Genomic DNA, 19,121 nt, shown 5'->3' with positions numbered 1-19,121 from the left:
CTTGGCACAGTCTTACCATTGTATCCTGGCACTGGTTTTCCTGCTTGTCCAGGTGGAGGCGTTGTAGAGTTTCCCAGACCAATACAGGAAGTGGTAATTGCAGAACCAGATTATGGTAAAAACACAAATACATCAACCAAGATTGCTTCTTGTGTCATTGAGTATTTATTGTTTCTAAATTTTGCTTCTAGCTCAGCGTATCACAATTAAAAAAATAAAAATAAAAATGCCAGACAAGCAATGGAAGATTTAGAATTCAAGAGCTTCGTATCTGTCATCTAATAAATATGAGTTCATCACAGAAATCTGCGTTCTTCACAGGCGAGCTTTTCCATTCCATAGGAAACAATCAAAAATACAAACATTCTGCATTACACCTTTAGCTTATTCTGCTATGGGTATGACGTTATACCACACCAGTAGGAAACTGCCTACAGCAAAGCCATGACAGAAATACTGTGTACGGCAGGCGTATTTCAGGGGTTGTTTTACAAAACAATATCTTTGGAAAGAATGAATTCCAGAAAAAACATCAATCCACTGTTGGTTGATTATCTTATCTCTGTAGGGCAGTGATATCAAAGTATCTGTTGTTTTACTGTGGAGCTGAAAAATTCTACACATTCTGAGGTTTGGAAGGTAAATAAACACAAAATCTCCACAACAATTATTGGTCAGCAAAATCATAAAAAAGGAAAAACTTCACAACATTTATTGTAAATAATGCAGAAAATTCAGGAATACCTCTTTCATAATCCTGGGGGTCTCACTAGTATTTCTTGGTGAGAACTATTTCAGGCAATAAAAAGATTCAAGAAGAAACAAGGTAGAAAAGTCAGACCTAAATTTCATGTTGCCAAAATAAACTTGAAAAGAATCCTGTAAGGAATGCGAATCAAACTGCTCCAAGATTCTGTGATCATAATCCAGTTGTTTTCTCTTCCATCTACAAACACATCTACAAACATTAAAGTTTTACTAATGACAGCATATTAGAGTTTTGTTGTGTTTATTTATTTATTTATTTATTTTGCCAGAAGACAAATATCTCTTGGTTTTTAAATCTTCGGAAGAAATGCATTCCTCTAACTGCAGATAAATAACTTAAACACTTGCACTGCATGCCTTTGCTCCCTGTGTGGAGCTCGCTGAAGGCAAGTAGGTCTGGAATCCCTGCTTCACTGGTAACATAAAATACCTTCTTCAGACAGCATGAATATCCCCTGTAGTGCCTACACCTTCCTAATTATCCCCACAGTTAGGCAGCTACAAAGTCCTCCCTTCTCACCCGCCCCCTGTTTTTTCCCCTTAAGAAAGTTCAATTTCACATAATGCTTTTAGACTACAAGAGCTATTATTAAGAAAAAGGAATAATAAAAAAAAATTGTCATATAGCAGAGTCTAAGTTTGAAAAAAGACCAGTTCTCCTTCCTTTCCCTGTAAGAAAAACAGAAATTTATTTGAATGCTGCTATAACTCTGAGCTGTAGGGAAAAAAAAAAGTGTAGGTGGCTATAGATATTAGCAGGGACACAATATGGGGCTAGCCCTATAAAAATGCAGTTTTATCATTCTGGAGATGTCCCAGGTCTCAGGTCACTTGACCCGGAATTCATAGTCCACATCATGCTCAAGTTTCAACACAGCTAAGCAGGTTTGTGTTCAGCTCTGTATTTGGGCTCTGATCAGTAAGCCCAAATTTATCTTCAGTTCTCTTGTATTAGTTCACTAGAGTTGTTTTTGCTTTGAATTTTCTCAGCTTCCACAGTATTTCTCTGCCACTTCAGAAGTAGTTAAATGACTACTCAATTGCTTAAAGAAGCAAGAGCAAGAACAAAACCACCACGAGTTTGTGTAATATTAAGTTAGGTGTTAGTAAGTAGCTGAAAATTAGCATTAACATTGCACAGTTATGCTAGGGCCTAACTCCAGCTGCAGAGCACAGACCAAGAATTATCAACCCTCAATGCTAAAAAGTTTGGTTGGTTGCTTCCCATTTTCCATTGTTCTATTTTTCTACATAATGCGCATTTCCCACACAAACACTGATCTTGTTTTTTTTCTTTCCTTTTTTTTTTTTTTCCAAAAGAGCAGAACATCCAAGCTGCAATTATAGAGATGACACAACATGAACACGACCTAATGTAGTCAGCAAGTGATCATGCTGAAAGCTGCAGGAAGAGAAACCCGCAATTTATTCAGCAGTTTCAGAGCTCTATATTCTACACAATACTGAAGTCACTGATCTCAACTTTTTCCCTTTTTTTCCTTAGAGCAGAATGAAAAAAGGTATATTCCTTAGAGAAAAGTGAATTGGAAAAGACAGTGGAAGGGACAATTTCTTTTTGACTGCATTGGCAGAAAAGAAGTGATGGCACAGATTATATCTTGCTTTACATATTGCAAGGCAAGAGCTAAAAACCATACTGTAACAGATCAGATGAGAAAGGTACTCATCAACAAAATGCAGTCATTAGATTCACTGTTGAGAGAGAAGGAACACAGCACCACTGTAACCGGATGCACCAGTAAGATTTAGCATGACTCAGGAACTGACAGAGATTTCTAATTGCAGAGCTCTCAATCAAAAAACCCTTGGGGAAGAAGGGGAATATGTGAAATTTCTGAAAATTAGTTTGGATTTGTTTGGCTCTTTGATACACTGCTAATTAAAAGAATACAAACTAGAAACGAAACATGGTCATACTAGTTTGTGTTTCTGCTTTTTGGAAAACAGTGAACAAGACTGAATGTAAGCCCATTTATTCTAAACAAGAATCACAAGTTCTAAAACTTTCTGAGTAAGTCTTTAAAATTGCTGCTGTTTCTTCTATTGTCTTCTCAATAACCAGTAGGAATATATCACTTTCACATTTACCCAGTGCTCTAATCTCTAGGCTATGCATTCAATTCCCATGGGTCAATAAGACTTTTTATATACATGAAAAAAATATGGCTTGTTGGTATTTGGACCAGATACTAATTAAGAGAGAGAATCCCAGAAGCATCCACTCTTTATGTTAGGTTAACCGTTCCTGAATGCTAAAGATTCTCTTATGAAATAGAAGCACCAAGGAGTATTGCCAAAGAATTGCATGCATCTTTGCGCTGTACATTTCTTAGGAAATCAATGTGTATCTTTCAAACAGGATGCTGGATTGAAATATCAATTTCCCAAACCAATCAGAAAACAGCAACTGCTTTCCAGAACAGCATTTTTCATCAAGGAAAAAACAGCCTGACTTGAAAGAATTGAATAGAAAATCCTGCTGAAAAGAAATCAACACTGTTCAGAAGAATACAGAAAAACAACTACTGATGAGAAATTTTCCTTACCAATTACGTATACTACAAGTTCTGTGTGGCCATTTTTTATATTTCCAATAAGCAAAGCTGCTTAAGAATCTTTGTTTGAATTAAGTTTGCTTTATTTACAATTAAGGTCAGGATTTATATGCAGGTTACAAGACACAGGTCAGAAAGTAAAAACAGCAGCAGTTTGAAGTAGGATAACATTTGTCAAATGGACGTTGTATTCCATCCACCCCTTACACCAGGTGTCTAAGTGTGCACACAGATATCCCTTACTTGACTCATTTGTTTATAGTTGGAGAGTCTCTGAAATTATTGTGCAGTGTCTAGACAGATTCCCAATACCACAATCTTTAGGAACTTGCATATATTTAATGTAACAAATAGAAGAGTAGATCTGTCTTCGATCAATCCCTTCTGCACACATCTAAGGTGCTAGCCTTCCACTCCCTATGCGAGCAAGTCAGCAGCCCTCCGGCTGTGGAAGGCTTTTCAGGGACAACTGGATCATAAACCCAATTTACTTCTTGCCCGACACCTTATAATGTGACAATGAAACAGCTATTTAGAAGAGCAATGTTTCACAACTAGTCTGAACTACAGTTCAGATGGTGAACTACATTCAACATCTGCTTTGAGTTACAATGGAGGGAATATATATACCTCTGAGAATAATGAAAAGCACTTTACTGAGACTTGCAAGACAGAATAACTGAGAGATTGTCTTAAAATCATAGCTGTTAAAATGTCCCAGGTCCCTCCTTACATCTCTACTTTCAGGATAGGGGTTGATCTAAAGAAAATCACCCTCGAATTTCAAAGACGTGCCTCTCTCTACATGTAAGAGAAAGATATTATTTCAAAGAGATTTCAATATTATTGTGCTATATTGGACACTTAATGGATAGACTGATACAGGCATTTTTGTTGCATTTGTGTCTCTGAAAGCAATTCTTACATTACTGAAAGCACTGCTGATGCAGAAGCAAAGCATGCATTTGCTTATGAGTACTACGGGAAGTCTGTATGCCTGACTTTATTCATCACAATTCCTCCATCTGCCCACATGCCTGACTTGAAGAAGCTGGGCTTTGCTAAATGATGCAGAGCAACAGCTAGTAGTTCTGTGCCCCAAATAGTCTTGCTCATTCACAGTACACATTCAAGTTCAATCAAAATAAACAGTTTTGAATTAACTCACAACTTTCAAGATGAAAAATGCCCTGTACCATTTACAATTTCTAAACTGTCTCATGTTCTTCAATATAATAAACTGTTAGACTGCTAAAATATTTTATTTTCTGCTGGGATATACTTAGGGAAAATACACTTCACTCCGACATTAATATTTGGGTTTGGGCTGCACTAAGTGACTACCGTATGGCTGAATTTGTCAGGATGCCACATATAGATGCTTGAAGCATGCAGAAGAGGTGGCGAGTTCTTATGTAGCAGAAGATGAAGAAAAGAAAAAGGAGCAATTGTCATACATTAACACATTAACATGTACAGTAAATGTAATAAACTAAATTCTTACTGTGGCATTTTCCTGGCAAAGTTGTCATTTTGGTTGAGGGAAATTACTACAGCAGAAGACAACACAGATAAAGTAGAGACAAAGGTCTACAGAAGGGAGGAAGCTTAGGCAGTACCCATTAACATGCAGTATGCATCCACACAGCAAGAAGACAGCTCTGAAAACTCCCTGCACATGCTCCCTCCACACAGTGGTCATTTTAGTTATGCCAGGAAGGATGGAATGAAGAAATCAATAATGTACCAGGAACATATATTCTCAGCATGGCAACAACTAATGGGCACCCAGAAACAGAAAACCACAGTACCAGATGAGTTCTAGCACTCAAAATCCACATCACAGCATGCCATGCTGCTTCCTTATAAGAAAACTAAACCTAACACATCACAGAAATATGTACTGGGGAAGACTCTGACATTCAGGGACCAGCTCATCAAGTGTTCATACAGCCCTTGTGTTCTTCATCCTTCAGCATACAACTGCGTACATTTGTCAGTTTCCCAGGTGATTCTCCATCATTAAAACCCAAGCAAGCTTCCAATTCTCTGACTGCACTAGCAGTAGGTGGCCTCATTCATAACTTCTGATTTAGCACTGTTAAGCCGTGATAAATTATAGATAGGCATATTGCTGGGCTGGTAGCCCAAGCACCACTTTATTCTTATGCTCACTGGTCTTGGAAGAGAATTTCAGATAATCTTTTTACAGTATAGCTCAGCCATGCCTTCAGCAGACACTCAAAAACATCAACTGCATAATTTTGCCATAAAGTTTTTTGCATCTTTTTCCTAGAAGATATCTATATTCTCTGCAGAGCTCCAGGTTGACACCTAATGAAGTATTTATTAATGTGTAGATATACCAAGTACACTTGGCTAGTGCTGGGCATTTCACTGCAAATAGTCTGACCCTAATTATCCATCAAAATTAAAGCAAGGAAATGACACCTGGCCACTCTTACCCCAGCACCATACACGGCAAAGAGGTACACAGGGGTTGGCTGATCCCAAGGGAGTGGGATGTGATGCTGGGCTGTAAGCAGGAAGACTGCCAGAAAAGTACAGTACAGATGAATCCATATTGTCAGTGTACATTGATATGCAATTATTTTTACAGCCTTCTAAGATTAAAGGCTAGCAAAAATTGCTTTTTTAGATATATGATAATCATATCAAGAAATTCTCCATTTCTTTTACCTACTCCCTCTTCAATATACTTAAGCCTGTCATCAAATGAAGTGAAATTTTATGACAGAGCTTATATTTACTGAAATTTTAATCTTCTTCTTAACATATTTAGCAGAGTACTACAGCGAATTATAAGAGAGAAATGAGAAAAGCCACAAGAGGACAACAATGACTGAAGAATCTGGAGACCTGTAAATTCTTAAGGATTCCCTGATTCAGTTTTACTAATGCTGTCAGAAAGAAAGTGTGAAATTAAATCTAATTCACACATTATGCACAATTAGGTTAGAGTAAAGACAATCTGTCATCCTAAACTGTGAAAGGCTTTGCTGAATAATAGCGAAACTTCAAAAACTGTCATGCATCATTTTGTATTTCATTTCAACCCTTATTTTTGAGAAGTGTGATGGATGCAGCAGATAAATTCTAGAACAGTGACAGCAATTACCATTTATTTTTCCTCCATCTGACTTTATTCTTAACTTACTCCTCTTGTGAATTAAACTCATACAGAATCAACACAATACATACAAGGTACATACAGAATGTCAAAATACAGTGAGTAGTAGGGGTCTATCCTAATAGCAAAACCCAAAAGAAATACCCAATTTTAGGTGAGGTACACAAGCTGAGCAATTTGTAATCAGGACTTCCATAGGTACTCTTTTTCATACATGTTTTATAGGGAGTTTTGAAACGCCTTACAAAAATATGTAAAGCTAGTGTGAAGCATGTGCAGGAAACCAACTGGAAAGAAAAAGTCAGCTAAGACTTTCTTGCGCCAGCCTTAGAGACGCTATCATACCTAAAGCACGATTTTTCCTTCAGGCTGCCTACCATTTAGATTACATTCATTCGGCAGATCAGAACAGACTATTTGTTACCTTGTGGTGGGACAGCTGTAAAACACGCTTATTACTCTCACTATTACTCTACAAAGCAGTGTAACAAATTAACTGTAAGCCTCATGGAAAAACAACTGTTTTGTTCACCTTATTCTTCACATCCAAGTGAAAATAAATTCAACCTTTCTCACTGTGTTAATTTGTATACAGTACCTTAAAAAATTGCTGAATTGCTTAATTTTCTCTACTCAGAAACTGTGATACATTAACTACCAGAAAAAATGCATGGCAAAGAGACATAAATAGGAAATTAACCCATTTCTAAAAGGGTGACTCAAGAAATCAGAAAGACATGTTAATTAAGCAGACTGTCCAGTACTTGTGCATTTGCACAAAACAACCAGTGCCTGCAACAAAAATTTGCATTCCTTCTGGTTATGGCTACTTACTGTTCCTTATTCACTTCCATTTCAAGTTTTCCTTATTCTCCATATTCTTTAATGTACAGTAGCATCAAGAATGCTTAAACAACAGGGCCATGCAGTACAGACACCACAGAAAATGTTTACTGTCTTAAAGGCAGAACAAACAAAAGCGTAAAGGGACAATGATGTGACAGCCATATTCATTTTAATTATCCAACATATGAAGAAGGCTAATTTTGCAATTAAAATGCACAACCGGACAATCAGTTGCACAGCTGACTTGAGTTGATTTAAATGCACATCAGCGCAGATCACAGAAAAACAAAACAGGTTCTCATTATCATTCTGCACCTTGGCTGTACTTTCCCATCTTTCTTTTTTTTTCCAGCATGAATACTCCCATGCTTTTATATGGAACTGGATGAACTGACAAAGGTTTAAAAAAATGTTCTTCCTTTTAGCTAGGTTAGTTTTTGGCTGATATTGCTCACCACACAGCCACATGCGTGCTAGGACTGGCCTAAACGAAGGGGTACAAACAAATAGCCAGAGATAATCTCCCTTTTTCAGGGTTGGTTTCCACTTCCCATTCACAATATCACACACCCACAGTGCAAAGCCATTTATTTCAGTATGTTTCATCAAAACAGGAATAGGATCATAAGTATTGTCTCCCCCACAATCCATTTGTCCATTTGTCCCTGATTCAGAATATCACTTTACATTTTAAATGACGAATGCAACACAGGTACACATTTAAGTGCTTCCATAAAATGGGCCATTTTTCTGGAACAGAGCTTTAGCAACAACTAGCTTACTCAAAGCTCATCTAGGTAGTTCTTCCGTTGGTTTCACTTTATTTCAGATTCTAACCTTCAGCTGTGTTGATGAATGCCTCCCACCTCAGCTGGGACACAATTCCCCACCTTTAGAAGTGAATATTGCATTATGTTGCAAGTTGCATGAATTAAATATATTTTAATTTTTTAAATGAATGGGCAGGCATTCCCATATTATTAGGCACGCATACAGTGCTGAGTACGACAGCTTCAAGCTTGTTTGCACAATCTAGGAATTATCATATTAATATCAACTTGACTGTGGAGCCATGTTAATACCTGTACAACAACAGCCGTGCGCAGCTAGCCAGAAACAGAGTATTTGCCTCATTTCTTGCAGATGTACAGAAGCTTAGGAAAACTGCAAAATAAGCTAAAGCTATTTGAAAATCTGAAGCCTGTTTCTCAAAAAAATCCATTTGTTTATAAAGTAATATATTTTCTGAAGTGCCTGAAGTGCCTGAGTTTCCATGCTTATTTTTAGAATTGAAAGTCAGATAAGAAACAAGTAATTTTTGAAGTATTTCTAAATGTTTCAAAGCACTTGTAGGCATAATGCATCAATTACCATGAATACATATTACACTTGTGAAGGCCAAATACTTCTTGTATAATGATTCTATTGCTACATTTGATCCATTCATTTAAAAATAAAATCAACCCCCCAAAACATTAGAATTCCCTCAAGGCTCCCTTTCATGATTTTATCCAAATACAGAACATATTTACAAACTGTGCTGTGTGGAGGGGTATCATACATACATACAAGGCCTCTGAAGATTTCAAAGCACATCCAATCAAAATCGCCAGAATAAATGTACAAAATACAGTTTAGTTAGCTATATATATATATCAATCAGCTTAGTTAAATGTTGGTGGACCGTGGCAATTATCAAAATAAAATTATCCAAAAAAGGAAATAACAACAGTCATCATGAACTGGCAAGCTAGTCACAAAACACCTGAAGTTTATGCATTCATTTTCTAATAAACATACCTGGCTCCTTTGCTATCAAATAGTAATCTGTAATGTACGTCTTATAACTTGTGTATAGCAAAATGTGGTTTTGTGGTCATATTTTGAAGATGTCATATAGCATGTTTGAAGATGTCAGGAAATGCACTGAATTATAATACGCTTTCAGACTGCAAATGAATTTCAGATTTTTATTTCCTTCCTACTGTAATATCATAACCGATACGTGATGAAGTACTAAGAGATAAATGGAGATTATAAAAAGTAATTACACGTCTCAGTGCTAACAGTTTACTGTTTAATCGTTTGGGGAAATCTTAATATATTGTATGCATAGTAATACTACCAAGATAGAAAAGACAGATAAAATTACTACTATGCAATTCACAATATATTTTTTTCTGTATCTGGGTTTAACATCTTAGAAACTCCTGTTCTCTCTCTACTTTCACTGGGCAGCTCTAAATCTTGTAAAGGATTATTCCTTACAAGCAGTAGATTCATGCAGCTTACTACTAGTGTTTCTGTTCTCAAATCATCAGAAAAAAATCATCTACTTTACACTAATGAGGGCTTTACTCTCTGAGCTACAAAAAAAAGCAGTTGCCATGCAACAAGAATGAGATCAGCAACCTGTAACATCTTCACACACACAAACTGGAGGTGCTGCCACAGCTTGTCTCCTTTGGGCACTTGAGGCTGCTCTACTCTCACTTAACACACTAGCTCCTAAAGGTGTCCTCTCTTCTTCATTTGCCTATGCAGGGCACTCTAAACGTTGTTCATGGATGAACTCTGTCACTTAAGTTTGCTTTACAGTTCTTTTATTCTCAGTCATCTCAACCATACAAATAAATTTTTTAAAAGCAGAAAAACATGAATAATGCTTCATTCATATTAATGGATGCCCCTGGCTGCATGTGGAAAGGCAATCAGAAGTGATTAAGATTAATAAGCACAGAGAAACTGAAGTCAAATGGGAACAGAAAAGCTTAAGGTACTTTCTAATTATTTTAAATTAGAAAATGTCAGTATACGTAAGACAGAAAACTGAAATTGTACATGAGACAACACGTTTGATACTGAATTTTTAATCAACACAGAAGAGGTGCTCACCAGTGGGAGGAAAAAAGACAGAACACCCAGGTGGAAAAGAGAGAAAAGAGAATTCCCAGGAATTTAAAGACAAGAGGTGCTTTTTTTTTTTTTTTTTTTACTAGAAGGACCTGGTGTGTTTACTGGCTAACATGCTCAGAGTACAGTCAATTCCATAAATAAAAACAAGAGATCCCACCCCCACCCTTTTTTTTTAAATTATTATTATTTTTATTCCAAGCCACAACATTCCTCCTCTCACTGAACCAGTATCATCTTTGCAACCTGGGATGTACATGTGGATTCAGGTCTCCCATGTCCCATGCTGAAAAGGAGCAGTTTCCCCTCTCTCTCCCTCCATGTCTGAATGCTAACATTACTTAAATACTGAGAAAGAGAGGCACTGAATGCTCTTCATAGGTTTAAGAGATTGGTTGGCTTGCCCAAAGCAATTTTACTTGGCTCATTAGAAAACTGAAGTTACATTAAATTACATTGGCTCTTTGAAGTTACATTAAATTAGAATAGAATAGAATAGCGTAGAGTAGAGTAGAGTAGAGTAGAGTAGAGTAGAGTAGAATAGAATAGAATAGAATCGGATAGTTCACTTGGAATGAATGACCGCGTTTCTCCTCTCCCTCTACATGAACACCTGTTACAAGTTCAGTTATCCACAAGATTATGCTCTGAGACCTCTGCAATTCAGGGCTACATAGCTGCAGAATTTTCCACAGAGTAATTCCAAGTTTTAAAGAACTGTTTTGTAGATTAGTTTCCACCAAAAGCAAAATATGATCTTAGTCTACAGGATACAAACGTCTTTAAAAGCAAGAACAGAATGTGCACTGAGGAACTATCTGATAACATAAAACAACAGTCTGAACTCTGAAAGAAATCTCTGCCAGCCATCTGAGCACCTAGATCTGAGCATCATCTTCCATCTGAGCTCTAGATGCTTTGGTTACGTAACTCCACAACTGCAACTCTGACAAAAAAATATAATAAAAAAAAATCCAAGAACTGAATCTTTTGCTGTAAATGAAACTGTTACCTTTTGTTTAATTTGCTTTTCCTGTTGCCTCTTTCTCTGAAAATTTCATCCTTTTTAATGGACCGAAACGCACATCTGCACAGTTTTGACCCAGGCAAAGCAGAGATAACTGAAGAACAAAATGTAGAACCCAATTGTCAAATGGGGGGCGATGGATGTCTACATTGACAAGGTAACTCACCTGAAGAACAGTTCTGTAGCAGAAACCTGCATAGATTACCTAACAGAGTTCAGCTGCAAAATCCGTCTTTCTGGATGCTCACAAGAACATTATGCACAATGTTGCCAAGACAACACAATGGAAACTGAAGACAGGGGACCAGACCATGCTGCTTGGAGGCCACATTAATAAACTCTTCTGCTTAAATGATTGTAGTAGGAAATAATTCATTGAAATATATTACACTGTGTATATTTTTTATACTGATTTCAATGGTACAATTTTCTGTTTGTATAGTCCTAATAAAATAACAGTATGACCAGTAGTCCTGTGGAACTAGAACTGGCACAGGTTGCCCAGAGAAGCTGTGGATGCTCCATCCCTGGAGGTGTTCAAGACCAGGCTGGATGGGGCCTTGGCCAACCTGGTCAAGTCGGAGGTGTCCCTGCCCATGGCAGGTTGGTTGAAACTAGATGATCTTTAAGGTCCCTTCCAACCCAAGCCATTCAGTGTTTCCATGAAAACTGAAAACGTGCACAATCTTCTTGTAGTTCTGCCTCTTAGTGAGCTGACAGTCAGAACACTTAAGGCAATCGTATCACAACATGAAACAGCTGATTCTCCAACTTGAACCCCCTACGCTTGCATGCTCTGTAACTTAGATTCCTGTAGTATAAGAAGTACACAACCAAAAATAAATAAAAAAGCCCCCCAAAAAACATGTCTCTTGACTGGCATTTTATACACTTCAAATTTATCCCTGAATTTTTTCTTTGCATCCTATATTTATTATGAAGAAGTGGAAATCTTACTTGCTAACTTCTAAAAATGTCAAAAAAAGTGTAAAAGACTCATTTTATTTCTTTCTGCTACAAATACTGAATAGCTACCATGGAAGCAGCTAGGAATGTTTAACACAAGCTTTCAGAGCATCTGTGCTTCCGCAGCTCTTCACACCTTCATTGCTGTTTATTTATTTATTTATTTATTTTTTTATTCTTGATTTGAAAACTAGATCCAAAACCAAGGTAACCCACATTTCTTTGTATACTGAGACCGCTCCAAAGAATTTGACACAGTGAGTACAACTTAAACATTGTTTAGGTTATTTCAAATAGATTTGGCAAAGTTCCTTGCGAAGCTCCTAGCAGGAATACTGAAATGCAGCATCATTCTCTATAAACATCATCACACACAGAGACTTAGAACAAGGTCTGAAAGACACTTTTTGTTTTCCTTCACAAAAACTCAAAATACCACAAAACACATGTAAATACGACATAAAAATCTATCTCTGAGCACAGAAAACTGTTTTCTAACACCGAATTTGCAGTGGCTTCCTGAATAGCTTGGGATAGGCAAGATACTTATCTTTCTCAATTTAACGTCTGCCAGACTGGAATAACTTTAGTTACTTCACCAGGGTGTTGAAAGAATTAATTTACTTGTGTTTGCACAATGATTTTGAAAATGAAAATTGCTATTTAAATACTAAGTGCCATTTTGTATAAATAAGCAAAAACAAAACATCTGCACAAATCCAAAACAAGATTATCCTCTCCCCATGTACAGATGAGTACAGGATCTGAAAGGGCTGTTCTTTCTTTCACTGCCACGTCTCCAAAGAAAACAACAACTGCTTAGCAGTCCTTATTTCCTAAAATCCTATGTGCCACTTATTGATCCTGTGACATGCATTGCACATCTTTTAAGATGTGCTAACTATATTTGCAACACAAATATTCAAATAAAAAAAACGTTATTGATGAAGACATTGACACAAATCAAAGCTGTAATCAATTGGGCTTTCCTGGTGTAAACACCTTGAAGGCCTCTAATGAAAGTTTCCTTTCATTTCCACTGTTTCAATTCACAATGATTTCATATACTCCATAAATCTTTTGAAGACAAAATTAAAGACTTTACCTAGATTTTTAAATAACTTTTATATTCCCCTTTCTCTTTTTTATAGTACCTTAGCATGTCAAACTTTTACTTCCTTTCACTCACTTCTGCCTCCAAATAGTGACTCAGTCACCTATACTCTGCAAAGCTGATCTCTTCCCTACTTAGCTCAGTCATAAGCAAGGTAATAGAAATTACTCCATCTTACAAGAAATATTGATAACACAGATACTAGGCTCCTCTCCTTCACTATCTTCTGCTTTAGCCTCATTTGAAAGAGTCAACAACTAAGACAGAATTGCATTAATAAGACTACAGTATTCAGGTAAAACTAAGGTGCCAATATTTCTCGCAGTTTTGCGATGTTCTTGCTTTGGAAGAATACAGACAAATATCAAATCTGGGACTATGTAATAATTTGCTAGATTATTAGAGGTAAAAAGCCTGAACCTTTAACTGAAAATTAAAAAAAAAAAGTATTTGTCTTTATCTGGACAGGAAAGGAAAACAAGAAAACAAATTCAATAAACATCTGTGGCCTGTGTCCCAGATGGGATAAAGACAAAAGGGGAGGGAAGACTGTTATTCCTTGTATGCTCCATCCTACTGAGTAACAATTAGAATCTTAGCTCTACTAATTTATGCTACCTGATATATCACGTAAAAGAAGTTTTATTTTCAGAATTCATAGATCTCGGGAGGCCAGTGGCAAACAATTGTCAATGGAAGTAAAGAATAGTTAAATACCTTGTACACAGGATCTAGATAGATACCTCTCAAGCAAAACATAATTACAGAATACCAAAAATATAGCAGAAAAATTAGTAAAGAAATAAACAGAACAAATAGGAAATACCTGTAGCATAACTCTTAGCTTTAAGTTGTTAATAATGTTCTATTTAAACAGATCTTAATGCTTTTTGAGTTGTTGAATCATCTTTTTAGAAGCCTTTGGAAATTATTTTTGTAGAGAAACAATGTCAGCTATAGCCCTTTTCCCGCATAGACAGAAGCTATTTACTCATAAATAAAAAAATAACAATAATGCAATTCTACCAGATAATGTCAATCTCATAACAATAGTACTGGAATTCAGCTTATTTGGATGGATACTCTGCAGCCAGTTTTGGCAGAAAAGAAATGCAACACCTGGCAGTCACAACAGATACAATCTCCATTTTTGTACCACTAAATTATGCAGTGATATACACCTGGGCAATAAACTCCCCCCCAATCTTAATCTTCATCACCTTTTATTGGATGTTCTGTCACACTTTGTTGTCCTTCCTTAAACATTAGAAATTCACTTCACGCCCTGTTTAGTATGGCAAGGTCCTCTATGTCAACTGTAGCTTTCTTAAACATGACTATTCGTACTTAGCAGTGAGATGTTACAGTATATTACAGCATGCTGCCAAGGTTTCGATCTTTGTAACACTTGTACAGTAACTTTATTCTTGTCATAGCAGATTTTTTTTCACTTCTAATTTCCTAACAAGCAACTTAAAATTGCATTTAAACTCATGGATACTCATGACACTGACCAAACATCATCATCTAATAAGAAGGTACTAAAGTGAAGAATGATTTATGGTCTTGCCCCCACACCTCCAACAAAAAAATAAGCAGTCATCTTCAGGTAGAAACACAGAACTTTGAATTCAGGTTCATGAAGTACAGATGAAAACAAATGGCCAACTATGCTGAGATGAACCACTCATTTATGTAGCATTAGTATATGCCTGGTTTTATAATCTATTTTGTGACAGCAATGCATACTATTTATCTTATTTGATTCTTGTCATCAAAAAAAAAAGTCTAAGCTGAACTAGTTCTCTAGGCTTCTATAGTCCACAAAAAGAGTAAGAGGCAACTTTAGAGAGTAATTTACTTTTGGAGCTTCAAGTAGCCCAGCAACAGACCCTGGCATTAAAACTACTCCAAAATACCCCCTAGCTTTCTTTGCAACACAATCCCCCAAAAGACCACCCCCATCAAAAAAAAAAAAAAAAGAAAAATTAAAATCAGACCATGTGTCTGAGCATATTGTCCAAACACTTCCTGAAATCTGGCAGGCTCCGTGCCATGACCACTTCCCTGCGTAGACTGTTCCAGTGCCTGACCACCCTTTTGGTGAAAAACCTTTTCCTGATGTCCAGCCTGACCCTCCCCTGTGGCAGCTTCAAGCCTCGGGTCTTTTTGCTGTTCACCAGAGAGAAGCTGCCTCTCCGCTCCCCCTTGTGAGGAAGGTGTAGACCACAATGAGGATTCTCCTCAGCCTCCTCTTCTCTATTTCAACTGCCTTTTCATCCTGGTTGAGCAGTCTGTAGCAGGCTCCCATGACATCTGCCTTGTAGGCCCTCCCGATTCTTACCCATAAACACTCAACCCGATTGTCACCATCATTAAGCTCAAGACAGTCAAAACACTCCCTAACATACAGGGCTAGCCCACCACCTCTCTTTTTGTTCCTATCCCTTCTGAAGAGCCTATACCCACCCATTACAGCACTCCAGTTGTACAAGTCATCCCACCATGTTTCTGTGATGGCAGCTATATCCGTTTTCCTGCTGCACAATGGCTTCCAGCTCCCCCTGTTTTTTTCCCATGCTGTGTGCACTGGTGTAGATGCACTTCAGTTGGTTTAGTGATCCCATCACCTTTCCGTGGGGAGAAGCCCTAATTGCTACATGACCTTTCTCAGGCACTTCCATGATTTCTAACCCATCAATATCTCTTGTGTCTTTGCTGTCACATGGCTCTCCATCCCCTACCTGGCAGCAGACTGAAGGGCTTTGCTAGCACACTGTCACACAGTCACTGACATACCACCCCCTGGCTTATCTCTAGTGAGCCTGTTTTTATCCCTTTCCTCCTTCAAATCTAGTTTAAAGATCTCTCAGCGAGCCCTGCTAACTGCTGTGCAAAACCCCTTTCCCCCTTTGAGACTGGTGAAGCCCACTGTTGCCAGCAGGCCTGGGGTCATGTAAAATGACCCGTGATCAAAAAAACAAACAAAGTTCTGCCAACAACACCAGGCTTGGAGCCAGAGATTGATCTGCTGTCATTTCCTGCTTCTCCCCTCATCATTCCCAGCAACTGGAGAGAGAGAGGACAAAGCTACTTGTGGTCCTGATCCCTTAATGAGTTGTCCCAAAGCCCTGAAATCTCTCTTGATTGCCCTTGGACTTCTTGTTGGAACTTCCAGGTTACTCTGGAGTATGTATTTTCATACAAGGTACAGATAAAATATACAAAGCCTTAAAGCAAATGTGTAAGCAAGCAGCTTTTACATCAAAGAAGCACAGCGAAGATATTCAAAGATAATTAGAAGATAATGAGTGTGTCCCCAATTAGTATCTTGCACAAGAATGCATTTTCTTTGAAAGCACAAGCCATTGCTGACAATAACAGCTAATAGCTAAGTGGGAGTTACAGAACAGATAAAAGTTTATGATAGAAGAAAGCAAAATATTGTATAAGTAAAAAACACAAATTGTATTTTCTGAAAAGTTTTTTAAGACTCATGTTTACATTCAGAACACTCCTGTTAAGCACTGCTAAATTTACTTTGCATTGTATATCCTGTAACTAGGCATGCTAAACACAGACCTTCCGCTTTGATTTAAAAATTAAATTTATGAACTTATTAACTTTATAAACTGTTGAAAAACTCTGTTATGTGTCCTTGTTTTAAAAACAGGGCTAACAATACCCCAATATCTTAAAAGGCTTGCCAAAAAGTTTAGTCAGTGTGTTATACCCTGGACCAAAACCAGAATTCCTCCTTTTGAATTCCCCGCTTTAATAGTCAGGCCTGGATCTGCAGGCTCTAGAGCAATCCTATGTTGTAGGAAGGACAGGGACCAGCTCTTTGGACAATTTATGGTTCAAATCCATCAAAAAGAATACAAGAGAAAAGTGCCATAAGCCTAACAAAGTGTAAGGATATGAAATTATCTTCTCATATCAAACAGTATAACAAGAGAGATAGCAATGGTTATAAAATGTCCTGCTGTGAACAATTTTTTAACAATCCACCTAAAACTTCACAGCTTGTCAATGCACCTATTATTGCAGCCATCTACCACTGCAACACATTTAATGGGGAAGAAGGATCGTAAAACCTCTCTAAGTAAACATGTCCTACGCTGTCGTTCTGAAAACCTACACTCCTAACATAAATTTCAGTTCGATCCAGACTTCAGACCCTATTCAAGAGTCCAGTAGACTGGATGTGAAGCACCCCCCTAATGCAGGGGACAGATCAAGGTCCCTAGTGGCCCTAGCACAACCTAAATTGTTCAGCACAGCATGTACCTTTTCATACTCCAAGCACTGAAGAAACCACATAGGCAAACCATTGCCCCAGAGCAGGAGTGTTCACATGGGTAATAATCTCAGTTACATTATTCAAGATTAAAAGATAATAAAAGTGTTTTTAACTCTAAAATGTATATACCAGTTTTTCCTGGCAAAGAAAATCTCTGCATCACACTAAATAAGCTTCCCCCCCCCCCCCTTTTTTTTCCTGAAAAAACAGCGAGGAGGTTAATTTGCACTTTGTTACAGAAACTGGAAATAGAGAACTCTACTAATTCTTAATGCACCTGGAGACTGTAGACACTTAAATATGTAATAAATAAATAAATATATAAAAAATTTGAGATCTTTTATTTTTTCTCTCTTGGTGTCTTCGTTCGTTCTTCTCCCCTAAACAGATTTTACCTTGTTCATGACAATCCAAGCACTTGAGGTTTGGGTGACAGAGTCAGAAATGCAGAACATTAAAAGCAGCTCAGCTCCTTCTCCCAATGCAGGTGAAGGGAAGCTCCACAAAGACTCTTCATAAATTCAGCTCAAGACTCCAATAGGAATGGCCATACATAAACTTCAGTAGCACAGAGTAGGGGGTAGCAGAGAGCACTGCATACTGTACTTCAATTGTCCTAGATTCTGAGTCTCAATCACATCTCCTCTAGCAGCACGTGTGAGACATGAATTATGTGAGAAAGCATTTCTTTCTAACAGCTTTGAATTTGCTACTTTAATTTCACATTCCCTTGTTCCTGTGTTATGTTTCTGTGTGAGACAGAAACTAGCAGTTACTAATTGACTTTATATCCATTATTTCTGAACAGATTTTACGCAGCCTTGTATTTGTTTCTAAAGCAAGCACATTAATATCTGGTATCAGATGAACATGCTTCAGTCTTCAGACTCTCTCGGTATAAAACGGCAGAACATTCACAACTGACCTAAGGCAAAGAAAGCCAATTACGCTATGGAACACAAGCTACAAATTTCTACTCGTATCTTAATCTAATCTGTAGTGTTATTGCCCCATTTCATGTGCAATGTCAGTTGTCAGTCATTTGGAAATCAGACCTATACAGTTCATAAGAATTAAGTCAATTAAAAGATGAAGTGTGATTCCAAACAGGGGAAGAGTCAATGGGTCGACGTTACAGAGTTACCTTGTGAAGATGAGAACAGAATCCACAAGCCAACCAGAATACACCCAGGTCATGGAATTTAGGTGTTCGCTGCTTTTCAAACACAACAGGCAGCAATGATTAGATGGCCTGCTTAGCAGCACTGTGAGTTATCATAAAAACAGGTCTGCTACAGATCCTGTAGCAATACGTGGTTGAACAGGGCTTTTATCCTGTAGTAATACAAATTAAAAATCTCTTTTGCTGTTTAGCGTAAGTCATGTTTAAGACACAGGTGATGTTTTGAAAGCAAACAAATTTCAAGAGTTGACTCCAAAAGCCAACAAGGATTTTG

General features: G+C 37.5%; 1 pseudogene across 1 annotated transcript in view; it reads right to left on the bottom strand.

Annotated features, from left to right (window-relative positions):
- The window catches only part of LOC308188329 (acyl-CoA synthetase short-chain family member 3, mitochondrial-like), a 62,894-nt pseudogene that overhangs the window by 20,538 nt on the left and 23,235 nt on the right, over positions 1 to 19,121 (bottom strand). Inside the window, exon 7 of the transcript XR_013956121.1 lies at positions 17 to 108. The product of XR_013956121.1 is annotated as an acyl-CoA synthetase short-chain family member 3, mitochondrial-like (transcript). The remainder of the gene's footprint in view (positions 1 to 16; positions 109 to 19,121) is intronic.

Source organism: Anser brachyrhynchus, assembly GCF_964034855.1.
Source record: "Anser brachyrhynchus genome assembly, chromosome: 1".
Taxonomy (NCBI): domain Eukaryota; kingdom Metazoa; phylum Chordata; class Aves; order Anseriformes; family Anatidae; genus Anser; species Anser brachyrhynchus.
This window is presented reverse-complemented; position numbering and strand designations above follow the sequence as displayed.